Source organism: Eumetopias jubatus, unplaced genomic scaffold (assembly GCF_037043125.1).
Source record: "Eumetopias jubatus isolate StellerSeaLion01/CBP00866 unplaced genomic scaffold, mEumJub1_p1.0 scaffold_5, whole genome shotgun sequence".
In the NCBI taxonomy this organism is placed as follows: Eukaryota; Metazoa; Chordata; class Mammalia; order Carnivora; family Otariidae; genus Eumetopias; species Eumetopias jubatus.
In genome coordinates this window covers 11,238,670-11,257,868 of record NW_028274811.1, presented here as the reverse complement: position 1 = coordinate 11,257,868, position 19,199 = coordinate 11,238,670, and the positions used below count along the sequence as shown (strand labels likewise).

The 19,199-nt window shown below is 46.4% G+C and overlaps 1 pseudogene; it reads right to left on the bottom strand.

The window, feature by feature from the left end:
* Window positions 1-17,222: 17,222 nt before the first annotated feature.
* On the bottom strand, window positions 17,223-17,956 carry LOC114200729 (GTP:AMP phosphotransferase AK3, mitochondrial pseudogene; annotated as a pseudogene).
* Between the last annotated feature and the right edge of the window lie 1,243 nt (window positions 17,957-19,199).

Sequence of the window (19,199 nt, the reverse complement as noted above, 5' to 3'; positions counted from 1 at the left end):
ACTATTTACCTTAGCTGGCATGTTCTAGTGTTTGCATTGGGCATAATGAATAAAGAAACAGCAGGATCTTATCATAGAAAAAGAAGAGGTTTTATTTGTTTTCCAACATTTGGATTTATGACTTTGCCTGCCGCCTTTTTTTCCCCGGTCTTCGCCTTCTTTAAAAAAAACAACTGAAAATCCTAAGTCTTCAGTAGAGGACCAGGAGCCTAAGTGAAAGAGCTTTGCCTAAAGTGAAAGAGAAAGGAGAAGACCCGGGGTCCTGCCCTCCTTCAGCCACTGGCCAACCAGTCTGGGGATTTGGTCCGCGTCCCTCAAGCCATCTGCCTCGCCTTTCTCATTAGTGCAGGGAGGGCTGGGTAGTTCCTCGGGTTTTTTTTTTTTTTTTTCCAGCTCTGGTGCTCGTTTAATGATTTTCCTCTCAGAATCCCAGGGACTACCTCACTGCACGCCTTAGTGTCCATTCAGGAGATGCTCTCCCACGGTCATAGAAATAGTCAAGTTCAGAAAGACGTTCTGACCCAAGGCAGGATGGGAATGGTATGTTCAGACACGGGGCAGGGAGAGCTAATAGAATTCATCACCCAGACGATGCAGGCGTTGGCATGGGGCTGCTGTCTAGCTGGGAGCCTACAAGGAATCCTAGTGGGATGAAAAGGTATGCTGGGGGAGACATAAAAGCAAGGGGGGGGTGCACAGCTCTACCACAAACATCGTCTGAACTTTGGCTAAGTCACTGGCCTCCCTGGGACACTTTGTCTTCCTTTTTTTTTTTTTTAAAGATTTTATTTATTTATTTATTTAGAGAGAGCACAAACGGGGGGCAGGAGCAGAAGGAGAGAGAATCTCAAGCAGACTTCACACTGAGCATGGAACCCAATGCCGGCCTCGATCCCAGGACCCCGAAATCATGACCTGAACCAAAATCAAGAGTTGGATGCTTAGCCAACTGAGCCACCCAGGCATCCCAACACCGTTTCTTTCTAAGTGTGAGGTGAGGGTAATGAGATCAGCCCTGCATGGGTCAGGGGCTTCTGATAAGGCCCAAACATGTATGGAAGTAAGAAGGTTTGAGAATTATACAATGACACATAACAAGAAGGATTGTGATCCCCTTGGAAAGGTGTTTCTGCCCCTGTGCCCGGCCTCAGGAAGAAGCAGGGCTGGGGAATTGCAGTGCAGGGGTGAAGGGGGGAGAGTCTGGGCTGAGGGAGAAGGAGAGGTGAGGTCAGATAAAGAGCAGAGCTGGAGGCCCCAGTGAGCACCGGGGAAGGCTCCCACCCAGCAGCCAACTCCACGCTGGGGTATCTGGAAGCTCTGAGCTGAAACTGTCCACTTCCAAGGGCCATCATTTATGGATGGCGTGATCTTACTGCTGGAAAATCCCTGTTGCACTATTTCTTCTAGACAGAAGATGCGCAGCTCTGGGACCACAATCCATACCCTGATGTCCCTCCCTAGGATGCTCCTGCCTTGTGAGACATGTGACAGCCCTGTCTGGCGGCTCTTCGTATGCTGCCCAAGAAACACTATTTGGGCAGACCTCATTTGACCGGTGAGGCCGTCATGGTGCCGAGATCGAAACCAGACCAAGTGACAGCAAGAAGGGTAGTCATAGTTACTGTTTATGCAGCACCATGTCCGGCTGCCCAGCTAAATGTTTTATATACATTTGCGTACTTAACCTTCCTGGCTATCCAACGAGCGTGTTGCATTATTATTTTATTCCACCTTAAAGACGTGAGAAGAGGTCCTGGAACCTAGTCCTAGGGGACGTCCTGGAACCCTCGCTCTCCTGGCTTGTCTTTGTGATAGAATTGACCTTGAAGCTGGTTTGTTTGGACTCCAAGTCCTAGCTTCAACCACTGTGATCTTTTGCTTCTCCTGCGTCCACGGGTCCTAATCAAGTCAGCCCCGAGTTGTCTGGCTTTCAGCAGAATCCCAAAGAAGGAGACCAGTCAGTCCCAAGCAGTGAGGAGATCAACACCCAGCAGTGATCCAAAAAAGGGCCTGACTTGCTCCTCGTATGTGGTGAGGAAAATAAAATAAAGTAACAAAACTATAGTAAAATAAACACAGGAGTTCTGTACTGGTCTAGGAAAAGTAAGATGCCAGGGATGGAAATGACTTGCTGCTGGCCGTTCCAGCTGGTGGTGTGCTGATGCTGGCTTGCGCTGGCTCACGCCTACCTTCAGGAGCCAATTGTGTGAGCCTCTAGCAATATTAGGTGGGCAGCTTGAACTTGGCCAAGGAGGAGCATTAACCCCACAGACCGCAGCTGACACTACAAAGCAGAGCTTTATCTCAGCCCGTTCGTTATTCACTGTGTGTCTGCCCTGATTCCAACCCTCTGGGTCCATTTATTTTTCCCTCAATGAATCGTAGGTTCTGATGAAGAGTCGTTGCTGAAAAGTGGTGTGTAAAAGGACGTGTTAGTTCTCTAGGCGGAGATAGTGCGTGTGATTTAAGGAGCAGGTGAAGGCATCCACTGGATGGCTTGCGTGCTCACGAAAGCCGAGTCAGAGGGACGGGACCCTGGTGGCAGTTTCGGGGAGCTTCTTGCTCTCAGAGCTGCCATCTGGGCCTGCAGGGCAAGGAATCTGTGGCCAGAGTTCCCCTTGGCAAGGGTTGGCGGCTGGGCCTGGGACAGCGAGGCTGCAGGTCTGTGTCAATGACCTTCTCCACAACCTACTGAAGGGGTCACGGCCGCATGGATTGGAGCGCAGAGCCGCCCACGCTCATCGGTGGAAAAGACTCGTCCGATCACCTAACGTTTCAACCACGTCAGCATTCACTGGTTACTACACTCACGATGTCACCTCTCGGTAGTACGGTCTTTCTTGGTTTTCTACGACAATGGGAGCTAGGAATGGGATCTCCCGGGTTTTGCTGTTCCTTCCAGAGTTTTGTATTAAGCCTTTTGTCTGAAGAGGAGAAGAAATGTGGGCATTTGGGGCTGTTCTCCAAATTCCTCCCTTCCTCTCACCATGGATGTGCTCCTGGGGAGGGGGTGGGGGGCAGAAATGTCTATGGGACACTTACCCCAACGTCCTGCGACTGGAGTCAAGAGAGGGTAGCACTGGGCAGTCTCTCTTACTAAGGCGCCTCTGGTTCAAAGATTCGGTGCCTCGGTATCTACCATCCGTGGGGCATGTAACACACTCAACTCTGGAAGCGCGCTATTCCCAGTGGTTTGAGGGAGGACAGGGTTTCGGTCTTGGTCCTCTGGCAGGTTCAAGACCCTTGTTCTTCCCCCAAAGGGTACTTGTTTTCCTGATCGGGACTTAGCAGGTGGAAGGATACCTTCCTTCAGATTCTCTAGCTCAACAGCAGCCAGAGCTGCAAGTAAAAATAACGGGAGATTAAATGACCCACTGGGCCCCACTCTGGAGCTCACATGTGGGGAGCCCAGAGCCCGGGGCCGCTGGGACGCCCTCCCGCACATTCCTGCTTCCGCTGCCTTGTATAAGACTCCACCGCCGCAGCCCGTCCCTCCCTGCAGGGACAGCTCACAGGACCGGGGATTAGCTGGCGGGAGCCAGGGTCTATTTCTGGAAGGCAGCAAGTTCAGCTGAAGGGTAGCCACCGGGAAGATACTCATGGACAACCCTGAAGGGAGGAGAGTTAGAGATGCCTAGGGAGAACGTTATTTTGGGAGACTCTTCTGTACAGATGGGCCAAGCACATTTGGGATCAGAGCAGGGGAAGAAAGCAGAGGGAGCGCACACTTGAACAGTAACCCTTCCTCCTGTCCCCATGCCCTCCTTTGGCTACTGCACAGACAAACCCCGGGATTTAAAAATATATATATATATCTTTTATCCAGTCAGCCTGAGGAGACAAGACTGTGGTTTTTGTCTTCGCCACCAACCCACACTTAGATGTGACTGCAGATTATACATCAGTAGGTACGGTAAATCCTGATGATTCCAGATCCCCGTGACAGGCTCACCATTCGTTATTATAGTCAGGTTGCTGGAAGGGGTGTTGTTATCCTGCACACATGAGACAGCTCATTCCTTGAGGACAGAACGAAGGGATAATTTCATGGGGGCTCATTAAGGAGAGATGATCTGAACTCTTGTTTTTAGCGGTGGTGGTGGTGGTGGTGGTGGTGATGTGTGTGTGTGTGTGATGGGTGTGTGGAGTCTATTGAAAATGACCATTTTCGCTGGGGGCTGGGTCCAAAGCTGGGAAGGGGACAGCCACGCTGGGATCTGGGAACTGGAGGTGAAAGCTGGCCACCAAAGAAGGTTGAAAGCAGGGACATTGAGGCATGGGAGCAGAGACAAATCTGGAAGGCAGGAACCAAAGCAGGAAAGGGCTATCCTACAACAGGAAGGGGTATAGAATGAGAACCAGGGTACTAGGCTTTGACAAGACCCCGAACATTCCTGAAACGCCAACGTTAGCAAAAGGAGTGTACGCACCAGGGCCCAGGGGGATCCTGGTCTCTGACACCCGAATGCTTGAATGCCATACCTCCTTACCCGATGTTATATACTCAGGGGATCACCCAACGTTTTGGGAAGACACATTTGGAAACTGCTCCCAGAGACAAGTTTTTGAGCCACACAGGAAAAAACAAATATATCGAGTTCTTCATCAATGGTTTTGTTATTTTACCCTCTCTATTTAAGCATAGAGGTGGCAAGACCAAATGTGCGGCAGGTGGAGGATAGACGGGTGCCTCGGATGCCTTTTGGGAAGGCATCCCTGTGTCCAGGAGCAGATGATGGTGGCCCAGACCAGGCTGGGGTTGGAGATGCAGAAGAGGGGGCGGATTTGAGCGCTAGTTAGACCCCTGGTTGCACATCAAAACGCCGTAATAAATTTCTGTTAATCATAAGAAAACGTGGGATGGAAAACCCCAGTAACTCTGCTGGAAACCTGCAAGTGAAGAGAGACTCAACTGTATCTAACTGTATCTATAACCGTTGAATGCCGGGAACTTATTTTGAGTCTTTATTCAGGCAAACTGTGAAAAAGTCATGAGACATGGAAAGTTGAAGACTGACTTTTTGTATGAAGCAGTAGTTATTTTTAGATGTGATCGTGGCGTTGTGATTTTTTTTTATTTTTTTTTTTTTAGCGTTCTTATGTTTTCGAGATGTATGCTGAGACGTTTATAGATGAAATCATATGACTGGAGTTTTTTTCCAAAAAAAAATACAGGGGAGCAGGCAGGAGTTAGCTGAAACTGGATTGGCTCTGAGTGGCAATGTGTTAAAGCTGAATGATGGGCTCTGGGGGGCTCATTGTGTATGGAGCCAAGAGTTTCCTTGTGATGACAGATGCTCGCACCGTGCCCCAGAAACTTTTCAGACCTCTGTGTCTGCTCCGCGCGTCTATGAAGACTCCTATCGCTCCAGGATGAAGGCGTCCAAATGCTCACATTAATAGGGACATAAGACAGCCTCCAGAAGGTGGGGGAGCTTTACTGTTTGTTTTAGACGTATAGATACAGTTCTTCCTGCTAAAAAATGGGAAAGAAGCAAATGGAACGTTTGTGGCAACCTGCCTTTCTGACCGCATTTGCTCACTTTGTGTCTTCATCTCGCATTTTGGTACTTCGCAATATTTCAAACGTTTTCGTTGTTACTGCTTTTGTTACAGTGATCGGTGATTACAATTTGCTGAGAGCTCAGAGGATAGCATGTTTGGCAAGAACGTACTTTTAATCAAGGTAGGTACATTGCTTTTTTAGACATAATGCTATTACACAATCAATAGACCTCAGTATGGTGTAAACATAACTTTTATATGCACGGGGAAACCAAAAAGTTCATTTGACTTGCTTTATTGCGATATTCACTGCATTGTGGGGGGTCTGGAATTGATCCTGTGATATCTCTGAGGTCTGCCTGTAATGATGTGTGGGAAAGGCTAGCTGTCCCCTTCTCTTTTCCCTCTTAGAAGCTGAACCCTAACTGTTTGGCAGGCTTCGCTGCGGGCCAGACACTTCCCAGCCTCCTTATCACAAGGCACAGCTGTGTGATTTGGTTCTGGCCAATGAGATGTAGCAGAAATGTTACGTGGAACTTTCTAGAAAGCTCCTTCAGGGGAGCTGACTTCTCTAGGAGGTGCGTCCCTCTTCCTTTCTCCCCCCATCAGTTTCCTGCTGCCTGGAATGCAGGTGTGGGGTGCAGAGCCCCAGGACCCATGCTGGCCCTTGAGGTGGGTTTGAGGATAGAAGGCACACACCTTCTTACATGACAGAGCAGAATAAAGGAGGAGCCTAGGTTGCTGATGAGTCTCTGAACTGGTTGAAGGAAGTGAGAGTGAACTTTCACATGGGTAAGCCAAAATTGCTTTAGGCTTTTTTTTTTTTTTTTTTTTTTTTAGATTTTATTTGTTTGTTTGACAGAGAGAGAGAGAGCACAAGCAGGAGCAGAAGGAGAAGCAGACTCCCCGCTGAGCAGGGAGCCTGATGTAAGACTCGATCCCAGGACCCTGGGATCATGACCTGAGCCGAAGGCAGATGCTTAACAGACTGAGCCACCCAGGCACCCCTAGGTTTTTGATAATATGCAGAGTCTTACTGCTGATTGGCACAGGTGACTGTGTGTGAATAAATAAAGCACTATCTACCGTCATCTATCAAAAAGCAAAGTGCATAGAGTCGTTGACTCGGCAATTTCAATCAGGACTTCAAACTGTAGGTATGCAGCAAGAAACAGTATTGTTTGTAAGAGCAAACACTGTTAAAAATAAAAAACAACAAACCCTCCGCATCTACACGTGGGGACTGGTTACAGAAGCGAGCCTTCAGTGGGAGATCAGGCAGCCTGCTAGAGAGTGAGACCGGCCTGTTTGTGTTTCTATAAAAAAGCCTCGGGTCTTATTAGTAATTGAAAACAAGGAACTTACAAAAAAAAAAAAGCATGTGTAGTTTGATCTCTTCTGTGAAATACATATAAAAATATATGCATATATTTCCTAGAAGGAAAGACAAACCAAATGAAGGAAGAGAAGGCCAGGGGGTCGGCGTGGAGAGAGGCTTTTACTTTGTCACTGAATATACTTTTGTACAGAATGAATTTTCTATCTTTCTCTATACTAAGAAAAAAAAATTCCTTCTGGTAGCACACATTTGCTTAAAGCCTAATTCCCGAAATTAATAGCACGGAAGTTTCTAGTCCTTACATTTTCTTCGCCATCGCTATCTTCCTATCTAAGGTACAGTCTGATTTGCGGTCTGAACTTATGGAAATGGTCCCAGAAAGGTACTTTTGTCCCCCTCCCCCATCTCCCTGTCCTCTCTCCCTCCCATTCCTCCTCTCCCCTTTCCATTCATGTCTGATGTTATGGACTCTCCAAAGACCCTGTCTTCCCAGAGCCCAGGCCAAGGAGCGGCAAGAGCAGAGCCCAGGAAAGCAGCTTGCAGGAATGCTGGGCTAGCAAGGGATTCTGTCCGTCTGCCCTGGGGCAGATGGTGATACTCTGCCTGAACGCAGGGTCCTGGTGACCCTCAGTGGCCTCCACGGACACTCAGGTGTGCTGGCCCCAAATCACGCAGGCTCTCCTATGCTCTGCCATGGGTGGGTAGGAAGAACAGCAAAGGACATTGGTGCTGCCTTCCAGAAATGGGATGCTTGAAAAGAAATCTTTGTAAGACTGAGCAGCGTTGTCTTTCAGAATACACAGACCGAGCGGAGGCTACAGAGACTTGGAAAAGGCTGGATCTGAAAGCAAATTATGTGATTGGACCAAGCAAGCAGAGAGAAATGCAGTATCACCAGCCCTCTGCACCATTTCTGAAAACGATAAGTGTGTGAAGACAAGCAGCTCACCTTAGAACCTGACAACCGCCAGTTCTTTTCGTTACTGGTGAGAGGATATTCTGGAACTCATCCTACAGGAGTGGCCATCAGGCAGCGACCTATCTCCAAGCAAGAGTGAGTAAAGGAGGAGGAGTATCATTTGTAAATGTGAAGGACAAAAAAGAGTCCATCTTGCCACACAAGACCTTGGGTGATGGCCCATATTCATCTCTGCTCTGAAACCCTGAGAGAGAAGCAATCAGCAGAGAAGATGCCACCATAGTTCCTGTCAGATGTCAGTCACCGCCCCCCACACACACAGAAGCATGCCGGGAAGTTTTCACAGGGCATCTGATCACTGCTGCCTCCTTTTACTTATAGGAAGGATTAGAAAGTTCAGGGAAGGTAGGTCCTCTCAGGTCCTCCCTTCTCAGTTCAAGAATGTGATCCAAAGAGGAGCCCAAATCTGGAAGTGTCAACAGCGGTCACCTACAACTTCTAGAAAGGGCCATCCAACCCACCATGGGATTGGACCAGCGATGGCCGCTAAGCAAGGCAGCGGCCATTGAAATTACTCTCTAGGGATTCTGAACTCAGAGATGTAGATAGAATTTGCCAATACGGTTGAGGAACAGAAGGAAATAGATACGTGGAACATAAGCTGAGGCACCGGGGCACCAATGGCTGGAAGCCAGCCGCCCACAGGACGTATCTGAAGCACAATATGTTTTGCTTGGCCCGCAGGGTTTGAAATTCGAAGTGATTGCCAACACTTGAAAACTCCACGCTTTCGCATTTTACAATGGGTGGGCTTCCAGAGCACACGGCGGGGAAATTGTGACTTTCTAAGAATAGTTACTTGAGGTGCGTTTGGGACTTTGCAGACTTTGGGGACCTGCGTTCAAAGGGGTCCCTCTAGGAGCACCACTGGCCAGGCTCCAGATTCTGGAGCTGTCCTTGGGGTTCTGCTTAGGATAGCTGAGCTTTCAGCAAACTCAACAGGGGACAGGATGAATGAAGAATTTTATATAAGTGGCCCAGAGTCCCCACCACTCCCTTTGTTCCCCAAACCCGGAGCCCAAGTGACTCAAGCGATTCTCTGTGTTAGACCCACTGTTGCATGTGTGAACACCCACAAGAGGGGAGCCTGTGAGCCTGCACTAAGCGAAAGAGCCTGGTTCTGCCTGTGGAGGCTTCTGATGAACCCTGCTTCCTGCCCCTATGGAGGTCTGGTTCATTAGCAATTACTGAATCCCCAAGAGTTCGCTACAGAGAGTGAGCTTTCTCCCTTCTCCCTGCTACCCCCACACAACACACAACTTATCTGAGCAAATTTGAGTGGGTTTCAGACCTCGCTGCCAAAATAGCTCTCAGCTAAGATGACTTCTGAGGATTAACCTAGCAAAGGAAAGATGCCCTTGACCGTGGGGCACTTCATTTCCATGACATCACCTGAAGCCATTGGCCCCTGCAGTAAGGTTCTCCATGCACCTTCTTGGTGGCCTCAGGACCCTGTTGATATGGACCCTTTTAGGCTTCTTCCCACCCACAGCATCTGGGCATAGCTAACTATCAAAGAAGACATCAAGCTAGAAATGACTTGATTTTTTTTTCTTTTTTCTTTTTCTTTTTTGGCCCCCACATGTTTGCTCAAGTACTCAACTTATATTTTTGGGGGATATTTTTAAATGTTTGCTTGTCTCTTGCTGAATTTTGATGACCTCACTCATTGGGTCTGTTCACAAATGCCAGAAGGGAAAGGGTCTCCAACATGGGCACTCAGAAACCTGAGTTTTCTTTTGGAGTCTCGCCCAAGGGAGTGGGTGTGCGGCATGTTTTCAAGCCATCATGCAGTTCTTTGCTCTTTTATGTGAGTCAGAGTCATGTGCTGTCTAAAATAGGTGGAGAGTGTGGGCAGGGTAGTGCAAACACCATAGCAAGTCATGGAGTTGATTCCTAGGGAGAGGTGGCCCCTCACCCAGAGCCTCAGCAAGTTCCATATGACCTGTGTAAGGATCAGATGGAGCATGCAAACCCGCTGAGTTGACTGGCTCCACTCTGCCCTGGGGATCCACATATGCACCTTCCTGCTGCATCTTCAGGGAGGTGGGAGCAAGTGGATTTTACCAGATGTCTGAACACAAAGCAGACATATACTTAGGGCTGGGCTTCCCTAATAAACTGTACAGAATGTGGGGTTAGCGAGGAAGGCGCACGCTCATTCATGCAGTTCAAGACTGAGGCATGTCTGGGCTGTTTAAGGTTTAAATGTAAGTTTGGAAATAAAGTACCCTCCCCCCGCTCCCCGACACACACACACACACACACACACACACGCACACTTGTGCGAACATGTTCTCGAGACGTTCCCGTGAACGTTTACCCAATAGCTCGTGCTAATCGTGGCACCAAGAGCTAAGTTCTGAAGCTACATGCGGCTATAATGCTTAGCAGTCGGTTCAGCTGTGGATCATGGAAAGAGTGATCACATGACTATCTGCAAATGCCCTTGAGATGTCATGGAGGAAGTGATGCGCTAACTCCCCGCCCACCCCTGGCTGTAATGCATCAGAGCCTGGAAATGGACATTCTTTCCTGGAAGAAAAGCGCGAGGAGAAAGGAAGTAGTTGTTTAGAAGAATGGCAAAACACCGGCGCCCCAAAAGCTTAGTCATCGCTAAGGGTTACGTGAGGCAACTACCTGTTGTGTCGGAGAAAACTTTTCCCGATCACTCTGTAGGGGGTGAGGAGGAAGGTTTTGCTGAACCAATGAAAACATCTGATCACCACCTAGCCTTGCCCTAGGCAGAAAGTTATCCAGCAACCTCTCTTTCTGGAACATTTTCTTGACCTCCCTCCTGGCTCTCCCACATCCTACCTCACCGCCATCCACGCCAGAGACAACCGTTACCCCCTCTGCCCTCTTAAATTCTCCGTTTTTATCCTATGATTATCAGTCACTGTGTTAAAGTCTTCTGAGATGACTCTAAGCCTTATTGTTAACTGTGACTAGAAGAATGTGTCCCCTTTGGCAGACTGTTATCAGAAGAGGAAGGGCCTGTGGGCAATAGGAGGGCTTTTTAAAAATTTATTTATTGGAATTCAGTTAGCCAACATATAGTACATCATTAGTTTCAGATGTAGAGTTCAGTAATTCGTTAGTTGCGTATAACACCCAGTGCACATGACATCACCTGCCCTCCTTAATGCCCATCACCTGGTTACCCCATCCACCCACCCCTCCCCTCCAGCAACCCCCAGTTTGTTTTCTAGAGTTCAGCGTCTCTTACGGTTTGCCTCTCTCTCTATTTTCATCTTGTTTTATTTTTCCTTCCCTTCCCCTATGATCCTCTGCACTGTATCTTATATTCCACATATGAGTAAAACCATATGATAATTGTCTTTCTCTGATAGACTTATTTCGCTCAGGATAATACCCTCCAGTTCCAACCAAATCGATATAAATGGTAAGTATTCATCCTTTCTGATGGCGGAGTAATATTCCATTGTATATATATACCACGTCTTCTTTATCCATTCATCTGTCGATGGACATCTCAATTCTTTCCACAGTTTGGCTATTGTGGACATTGCTGCTATAAACATTGAGGTGCAGGTGCACCTTCAGATCAGTACATTTATCTCTTTGGGGTAAATACCTACTACTGCAATTGCTGGGTCCTAGGGTAGCTCTCTTCTTAACTTCTTGAGGAACCTCCATACTGTTTTCCAGTTTTCCACTAACAGTGTAAGAGGGTTCCCCTTTCTCGGCATCTTCACCAACATTTGTTGTTTCTTGTCTTGTTAATTTTAGCCATTCTGACTGGTGTGAGGTGGTATCTCATTGTGGTTTTGATTTGTATTTCCCTGATGCCAAGGCATGTGGAACATTTTTTCATGTATCTGTTGGCCGTTTGGATGTCTTCTTTGGAGAAATGTCTGTTCATGCCTTCTGCCCATCTCTTGACTGGATTGTTTTTGGTGTGTGGAATTTGATAAGTTCTTTACAGATCTTGGATACTAGCCCTTTATCTGATAGGTCATTTGCAAATATCTTCTCCCATTCCGGAGGTTGCCTTTTAGTTTTGTTGACTGTTTCCTTTGCTGTGCAGAAGTTTTTATCTTCATGAAGTCCCAATAGTCCAATTTGGCTTTTGTTTCCTTTGCCTTTGGAGACATGTCTAACAAGAAGTTGCTGCGGCCGATGTTGAAGAGGTTGCTGCCTGTGTTCTAAAGAGGGCTTTTTTACTTCCCTGAACCTGCAAATCATGGTTTAAGGCAAAGAAAATAGCAAACAGCATATCCAATGGGGACCAGGAGCTTAAAGCCATCCACATAGAAGGACAGTGTCCCCCAAAAGGGACTTGTATTGTTCTTACATGTTGCTGCTTGTCTTGTTGTTAGAGTTGTTTTAGTTTAAGTTTTATTTTGTTGTGTTTTTGAGAACTTGTCATTTCCCTTTCCCCAGGGCCACAAATGCAGAAGCAGCATTGACCAGCGCTTGACATCTCTCTGAGGCCCGGCAGTCCCTACAGCTTCCTGGTAAGATTTCATCTCCCAACGGTTCCTGGCTACCGCATTTCGCAAGGGCATTTTAAGTGACAAGAGAGCTAACAAACTCCTTTACTGCTTAAATTTGTTACCCTGTGAGAGCGCCCTTCTGGAGACTAAGTAAAGGAAGGTTCTGGGACTGTTGAATTTGCTAAAGATTTTCACGGGTTCTCCGGGGATTTCTGAAAGGATCACCAGTGAAGACATATGGCCTGTGATGTTCCCACCTTTGAGGGCCCCATAAAAAAGCTATTCCAAATGGTGATGGCTCCAGGAAGCAAGTCCTACTCTTGCTAGATGGAAACCCCATTAAGACTGCATTTGCTTCAAAGTAATGTACCTGGACCTCTCTTCATTTACCAGAGTTAATGGTTCTTCTCCAATGTCCCAGTGCTCAAGGGATATAGTAGGAGTGATTTTTCATAAGAAGAAATAAGAACATTGAGAAAGGAGAACTAGAACTCATGACCACTAAGCATGGGTCTGTTGTTTTACTCTTCTCGCAATTCTGTCCATTCGCTTTTCAATCTCTTCTCATTTCTTTCTTGGTTCTAGAGATTTCCTTCTGATCTACTGCACCCTCAAATCCCATGTCCTGCAAATAAGCAATGGCCCATTCTCTTCTGAGTCTTTCCAGTCAACATCTAACCTTAACTTCCTCCGTTTCTCCCACTCGGTGGCTTCTGCCCTTACCCATGGAATCATGACCGGGTGGGTGTTTGGTCAATTCTCAAAGCCTTCCACTTTGACAATCACCACATTTGGTATCTGTGTGGCCGGACGTCCATCCACTTCATTAAACACACATTCTGATTACCTACAGAAAATCCCAGCCTCTTGGGAGTACTCCACAATGACCAATAATTTTGAATACGTTTTCCAGGCTCTCGATATTACGCAGATTTTGTCAGCTTGCTGAAGGGAGGGTGGTGCCACTGTGTCGTATTCACAGTCTTCCTCTGGGTGCCTCAATGTTCCTTCCTCCTTCCTCATACCTACTGTGCAGCCGCACTCTGTTCAAACTCAGCGTTTTTTCTGGATACCCGGAGTTTCCCTGCGCTTTGCTGGAGAAGGCACTACTGTAAGCTTGTCTAGATGGTCAACCACCAGGAGTGTGCAAGGACCCGACAAGACCAGCAGCCTTGACCTTGATCGTGGGCCAAACTGGAGAATAAGGATATCCTACAATTGCCTATAAACGTGTTCCCATTTCAGCTGATCTAAGTGTACGTTAGTTACTAACATAAAACATAGCTGTTTTCAGAGAAACAAATTGTGTTTCAGGGCTACTTCATCTTTAGAGTCCACTTATTGGCTTTTTCACTCCCCAGGTTTTAGTTAGAACTGAACCAAACCCGTTTTGAAGATTAGACAACATCAAACCCATGTATCATGATTCCGCTGCAAGGTGGCTTCACAACCCGTGCACTGGAAAATGAGCATCATTAGCTGAGTTGAAATGCCATAGAAGCATCAGAGAACTTGACCAACTAGCCACCCAGGAAAAGGTGTTTAAGCAAGCCAGAAAACCCAGTTAACTGGGTGGCATTTGATCAGCAACACAGATAAAGTAAAAAATGAAAAAAATGTTAGCTGTGGGGATGACTCATGATAGAATAATGATAAAATATCCATTGCTTAAATAGCCATGTGTGGGGGAGAAAAGTGACAAGGGGCACAGAGCCTTTTGTGATGCAAGTTCCAGCTGGTGAGAGGGCCAGGTGGTTCTGAGTCGCTGCTGAACACTGATGTATAGGCTGGTGCTTTCCGTTAATCAACTTGGTACTTTAGGACAGTGACTTATAAAAGCTAGGGAGCTCTTAAAATACAGCAACCATAGCAATGACCATGATTCTGCTCCCCATCCCACTACACCTGATAATTTAATCACAATATCGGGGCTATCAGTGTTCTCTTAAAGCTCCCCAGCTGATTCTAATGTGCAGCCAGAGTTGAAAGCTGCAGCTCAAGGCTTGGTGACATATAGATTTTGAGGCTGGACAAGGAAATCTGGTTCCATTTCAGGGTAGTGGACTAAGGACCCTACTGAGTCCTACAGATTCTTCTCTGCCATAGCACTTCAATCCCAGTGAACCAGAAACCAGGATAGATCCTGAAGTGTGGCATGTAGAGTTGATTGATGCAACAAAAGAAAACCCAATCTAAAATGCACACAGAAGACTACGGGTGGAAAGGTGCAGGGAGCACCAAGCCTGCTCCATCCCCAAAGCTGGCAGGCACCAGAAGCAGAAGGGTATCAAGGACAATCAACATGTTGGTCCTTGGGCCATTGCTGCAGGAGGGGCCGACGATTCATCCTCCACTGATGCCCTTCTGTCTGCTCTTGACCTGAATAGCAGTGACAAAATGTCAGCCTTCAGGTAGGAGTCATGGACAGGGAGCCGAAATTAGGTGGGCATGGCCATGTGTCTTGAGGCTGTCCATTGCCAGGGGAATGGCGTAGACCTGAACACCCCAGAGAGATCTCACTCAGTAGCTTATCCTTCTTCTGTCCCTGAGAATAGTCTCAATTCAGACCAGCAATCTCCCCAAATGGACGACACCCACTGGCAGGGGATACGGACTGATGGAGACTCTCAGCCATACATAGAAGATTACAGAGTCCGGATCACCACACATTCGAGGAAGACCCAGCCCTACAAAACACAACAAACTGAACAAAATAGGCAAATTAACACTCAAGCAAGATAAAAAACAGAGCAAGCAGAAGAGGAAGTAAGAATAAGCCAGACAAAGACAAATCCCTTATGATTTCACATAGACAGATCCGATATGACTTCACTTACATGTGGAAGCTAAAAAAATACAACAAATGAACAAACAAACAGAAACAGACTCATAAATACAGGGAACAAACTGGTGATTGCCAGAGGGGAGGGATGGTGAGGGGATGGGCAAAATGGGAAAAGTAGATGAAGAGGCACAAACTTCCAGTTATAAAATAAATAAGTCACAGGGATGAATGGTACAGCATAGTGAATATAGTCAATAAGACTGTAATAACATAGTGACTTACACTTACTGTGGTGAGCACTGCGTTAATATATTGAATTGTCAGATCACTGTGTTGTATACCTGAAACTATTATATGTCAACAAGGCTTCAATTAGAAAAATAAGCATAAGTAAATTTCTCTGCTGTGTAAGGATAAAGCGGTCACAAACAAATCAACTAGAGGTCATGGAGATTAAAATTTGATCCTTAAAATAACCTGAATAAGCAGATGAAGCTATTTTTTTCTGAAGTGTAATTTTACTGTAACGAAGACTAACGTGTGTCTTATAACCTAGTGACTCGTGATAGCTCATAAGTTGAGTAGTTCACCTTTCTAGAAAGCACATAATACCCAAGTAGGTCATTATAGAAAATATTTTGAAGGATGAAATGTTTTCTGTAACCCTTTTAAAAAGACTTGGTTCATTTTGAAAAACTGACAATGAACGAAAAATACGATCGAAAGAAAGAAAAGTAAGTCCTTCTCCCAAATATGTAAGAGACATTTGCTGGGTTTTGTATTTTAAGTATCCGGAGTGAAATGGGCCACATTTTCAAAGGCAGTTAATAACAGCATGTACAAGAACTTGTTTCCTTTGATTTAGCACCAACTGAAATAAAAGTAAATATGTCATTGAAGATACAGTGTTTCTTCTCTACCTCTCTCCCCAACTCCTGCCAGGCCATGGTAGGTAAGCATGTGTCCTCCCAACCCCACGAAGGAATCTAAAATAAGGATTCAAAAATGGCTGGTCAGATTACACACGTACTGGCAGGACTTCTCCCCATAAGAGAGGATGTCAGTGAACGCTCCCAGGTATCACCTTCTTCCATAAGGAATAAAGAACTCCGCCTTCAACAAACTCACTTTCCTGGTCCTTTTTACCTCTCATAGAAAGCTTTTTTATTGCTACACCTGTTTATTAATTATGACTGCGGTATTTGTCAAAGAAATTTCCCACCAGGTATGCCAGATCTATTTCTATTTCCTAATGACAAAGTATGTGTATTTTATGTAGCGTCTCTCAAGTTTTTCTTTGTTTAAAAAAAAAAGACTTTGTTACTCTTCTAGGCACAATGATCAAAAAGAACTGGCAAGTAGATCCTAAAGCACACATTTCTTAACCCCTGTAACCTCTGAAAATGTTCAGATGTCAATTACATTTTCCATTAAAGAACATCCATTCAACTTTGGTGCTTATCGAAAAGCTTATATCATGTCAATTTCTAACATCAATTATATCCCTCAGAAGAAAACAAGTCACATCAAAGTAATACTTTCCTAAATGTTATTTGATACATTTTTATAGCAACTTGAAAATTCCAAGTAAACTGAAAGTATGTTCAACAACAAAATAAATGTAGTTTAGCCAGCCACCTGACAGGTTTCTTAGTTTAAAGGCAGCAGTGAACTTGCATGCTGCCCAGAATCTGTAAATCCAGTTATTTTTATCTGGAATTTTATAGATACAGCCTCTCACAAAACCATGCCCCATGTGTTAGAAATGCCTTTTTTGGCATCTGGCTACACAAAAGCCTCTGATGAGATATTGTCTCCAAATTAGTATAATGTAACTTTTTTTTTTTTACTTTTCCAGAAAAATATGACACCAATCACTTTTCCCTCCTGAGCAAAAGTCAGGTTATTACCCATTGCTCTTTTCATTTTGCTCTAAAAGAATTTTTTTGAAGCCTGGACATCTCTGATGTTTTTGAGTCGCAAACCCATAGCTGGATAAAACACACTCGGCAATTTCCAAAGACAAGTATCAGCATGGAGACTCATTTGGCATTATCCTCAGTATCCAAAATAAAATAACTAGAAACGAAACTAATATAAGTCTCAAGGAATTCATACACCGTGGAGCCTTAGAACAAGGAACTTCTCAAAGAAAGGAGGGAAGAGATTCTGCTCATCTTGCTAATAATTGCAAGCATTCGCCCTCATGGAGTCACCGATGCTTTCTGGTCTATTTGTGGAACTTTTGTTTGCAGGAAAGCATGCACATAGGGCCAAATCTTGTCGGTTTCTGTTCCGGAGAAGGTTTCCAACACCCCCTTTCTCCGGTAATATTCCAGGACGGGTTTGGTTTGGTCTTCGTAAGCCTTCAGCCTCTTGGTAAGTGTCTCCGGTCTGTCATCCTCACGCTGAACCAAAGGCTCGCCAGTCTGATCGTCCAAGCCGACCGCTTTGGGAGGGTTAAATTCGAGGTTGTAGACGCGCCCGCTGCTCGGATGGATCCAGCGAGCGGAGAGGCGTTGCCTGATGACTTCAACGGGCACATTCAGGTTCATCACCAGGTGTATCTGATAAACTCTCTCCAGGGCCTTAGCTTGCCGCAGTGTCCTGGGGAAACCGCACAGCAGCCGGCTCTCCTGGGTGAAGTTTTTCAGCTCGTGAAGGGTCAGCCGGGTCATGATGTCGTCCGGGATGAGCTTCCCCTGGTCCATGAAAACCTTGGCCAGCACGCCGAATTCTGTGCCCCTCAGCATGTTGTCTCGGAGCAGGTCCCCGCTGGAGAACTTCTGCAGCTGGAAGTGTTTGGTGATGCGCAACGCCAGGGTGCGCTTGCCGGAGCCCGGGGCGCCCATGAGCACCGCATGCAGGAGCCGCCCCGACGCGCCCATGGCTGCTGGGCCAGGCGGGGGCTGCCAACGGTTGGGCCCCCGCGCTCCAGGAGGTGCGGGCAGCGGGGGCGGCGCAGCGAGGACCCAGAGCCCCGCCCCCCCGCCCCGTGCCAGCAGGTGCCCGCAGGTATTGGACACCGCCAGAGAGCTTCGTGACTTGGAAGACTGAGCCACGATCTCCTCCCACCATGCAGTAGAAAAGGTAAGTGGAAAAGGAAACTGCGATCACGTGAGCTGTAGATTCAGAGTTCCACCTTTCACACGTAGAAAATGGAGAGGGTGGAGAGAGACAGTCTTTAAAGAAATAACTCAAGAACACCCGAGAATTTCCCCGAATGAAAGACTGATGGGAGTCACAGGCATAGACAGGCAGTCCAGAAACATGGAGAAGCAAACATTGGCAAAGGTGTGAGGAAGTAGGGCTTTCGCACTCCACGGGTGGGGTGTCCTCACAGCTACTTTGGAAGGCAGCTTGGCAGTGACTATGGGGGTTTTATAAAATTACTTCTCAGTCTCTTCCTTAAGACAAACTCTTGACGTAAAGAAGGCACATATAGGATGTTCGCTTCCACTGTATTTGGAACAGTGCAAAATTGCTAATTACCTAAATGCTCACTAATAAGAGAATAGCTAAATGAACCTTAGCCCCACTGGCCCTTTGTTGCAGCTACATAGAGATAGATCTCTGTGTGCTAACATGACAAGATTTCCAAGACACTGTAAATGCAAAGAGTTGCAGCATCGTGTAATTTATATTCAGCTTATGCTAAAATATGTTACAATTTATATTTAAGTATACCCGTGAAGTGACCTGGGAAGCCAGGTTGCAAGCAGTGGAAGGACAACTTGATTTTTGTGTTTAAAGGAGGAAAGACAACTTGATTTTTGTGTTTAAAAGATTGCTCTGTCCGCAACAATGGAATGAGGGGTTGCTGTTAGGAGACTAGTTCAGCAGACTAGCAATTTTCACTTTACTTCGCTCAATAGGAGTGCGAGTGGGCACCTTTTCATCTGTCTATGGGCCATTTCTACTTTATTTCTGTGTAGAATTTTTTTTTTAAGATTGGATTTATTTATTTGAGAGCGAGAGCTCGTGAGAGAGAGAGAGAGAACACGCATGAGCAGGGGGGAGGGGCAGAGGGAGAGGGAGAAGCCGACTCCCCGCTGAGCAGGGAGCCCCATGCGGGACTTTTTTTTTATTGTTTCTGTTGTTTTGGGTCTTTAAGTTAGTCATATAATCTCT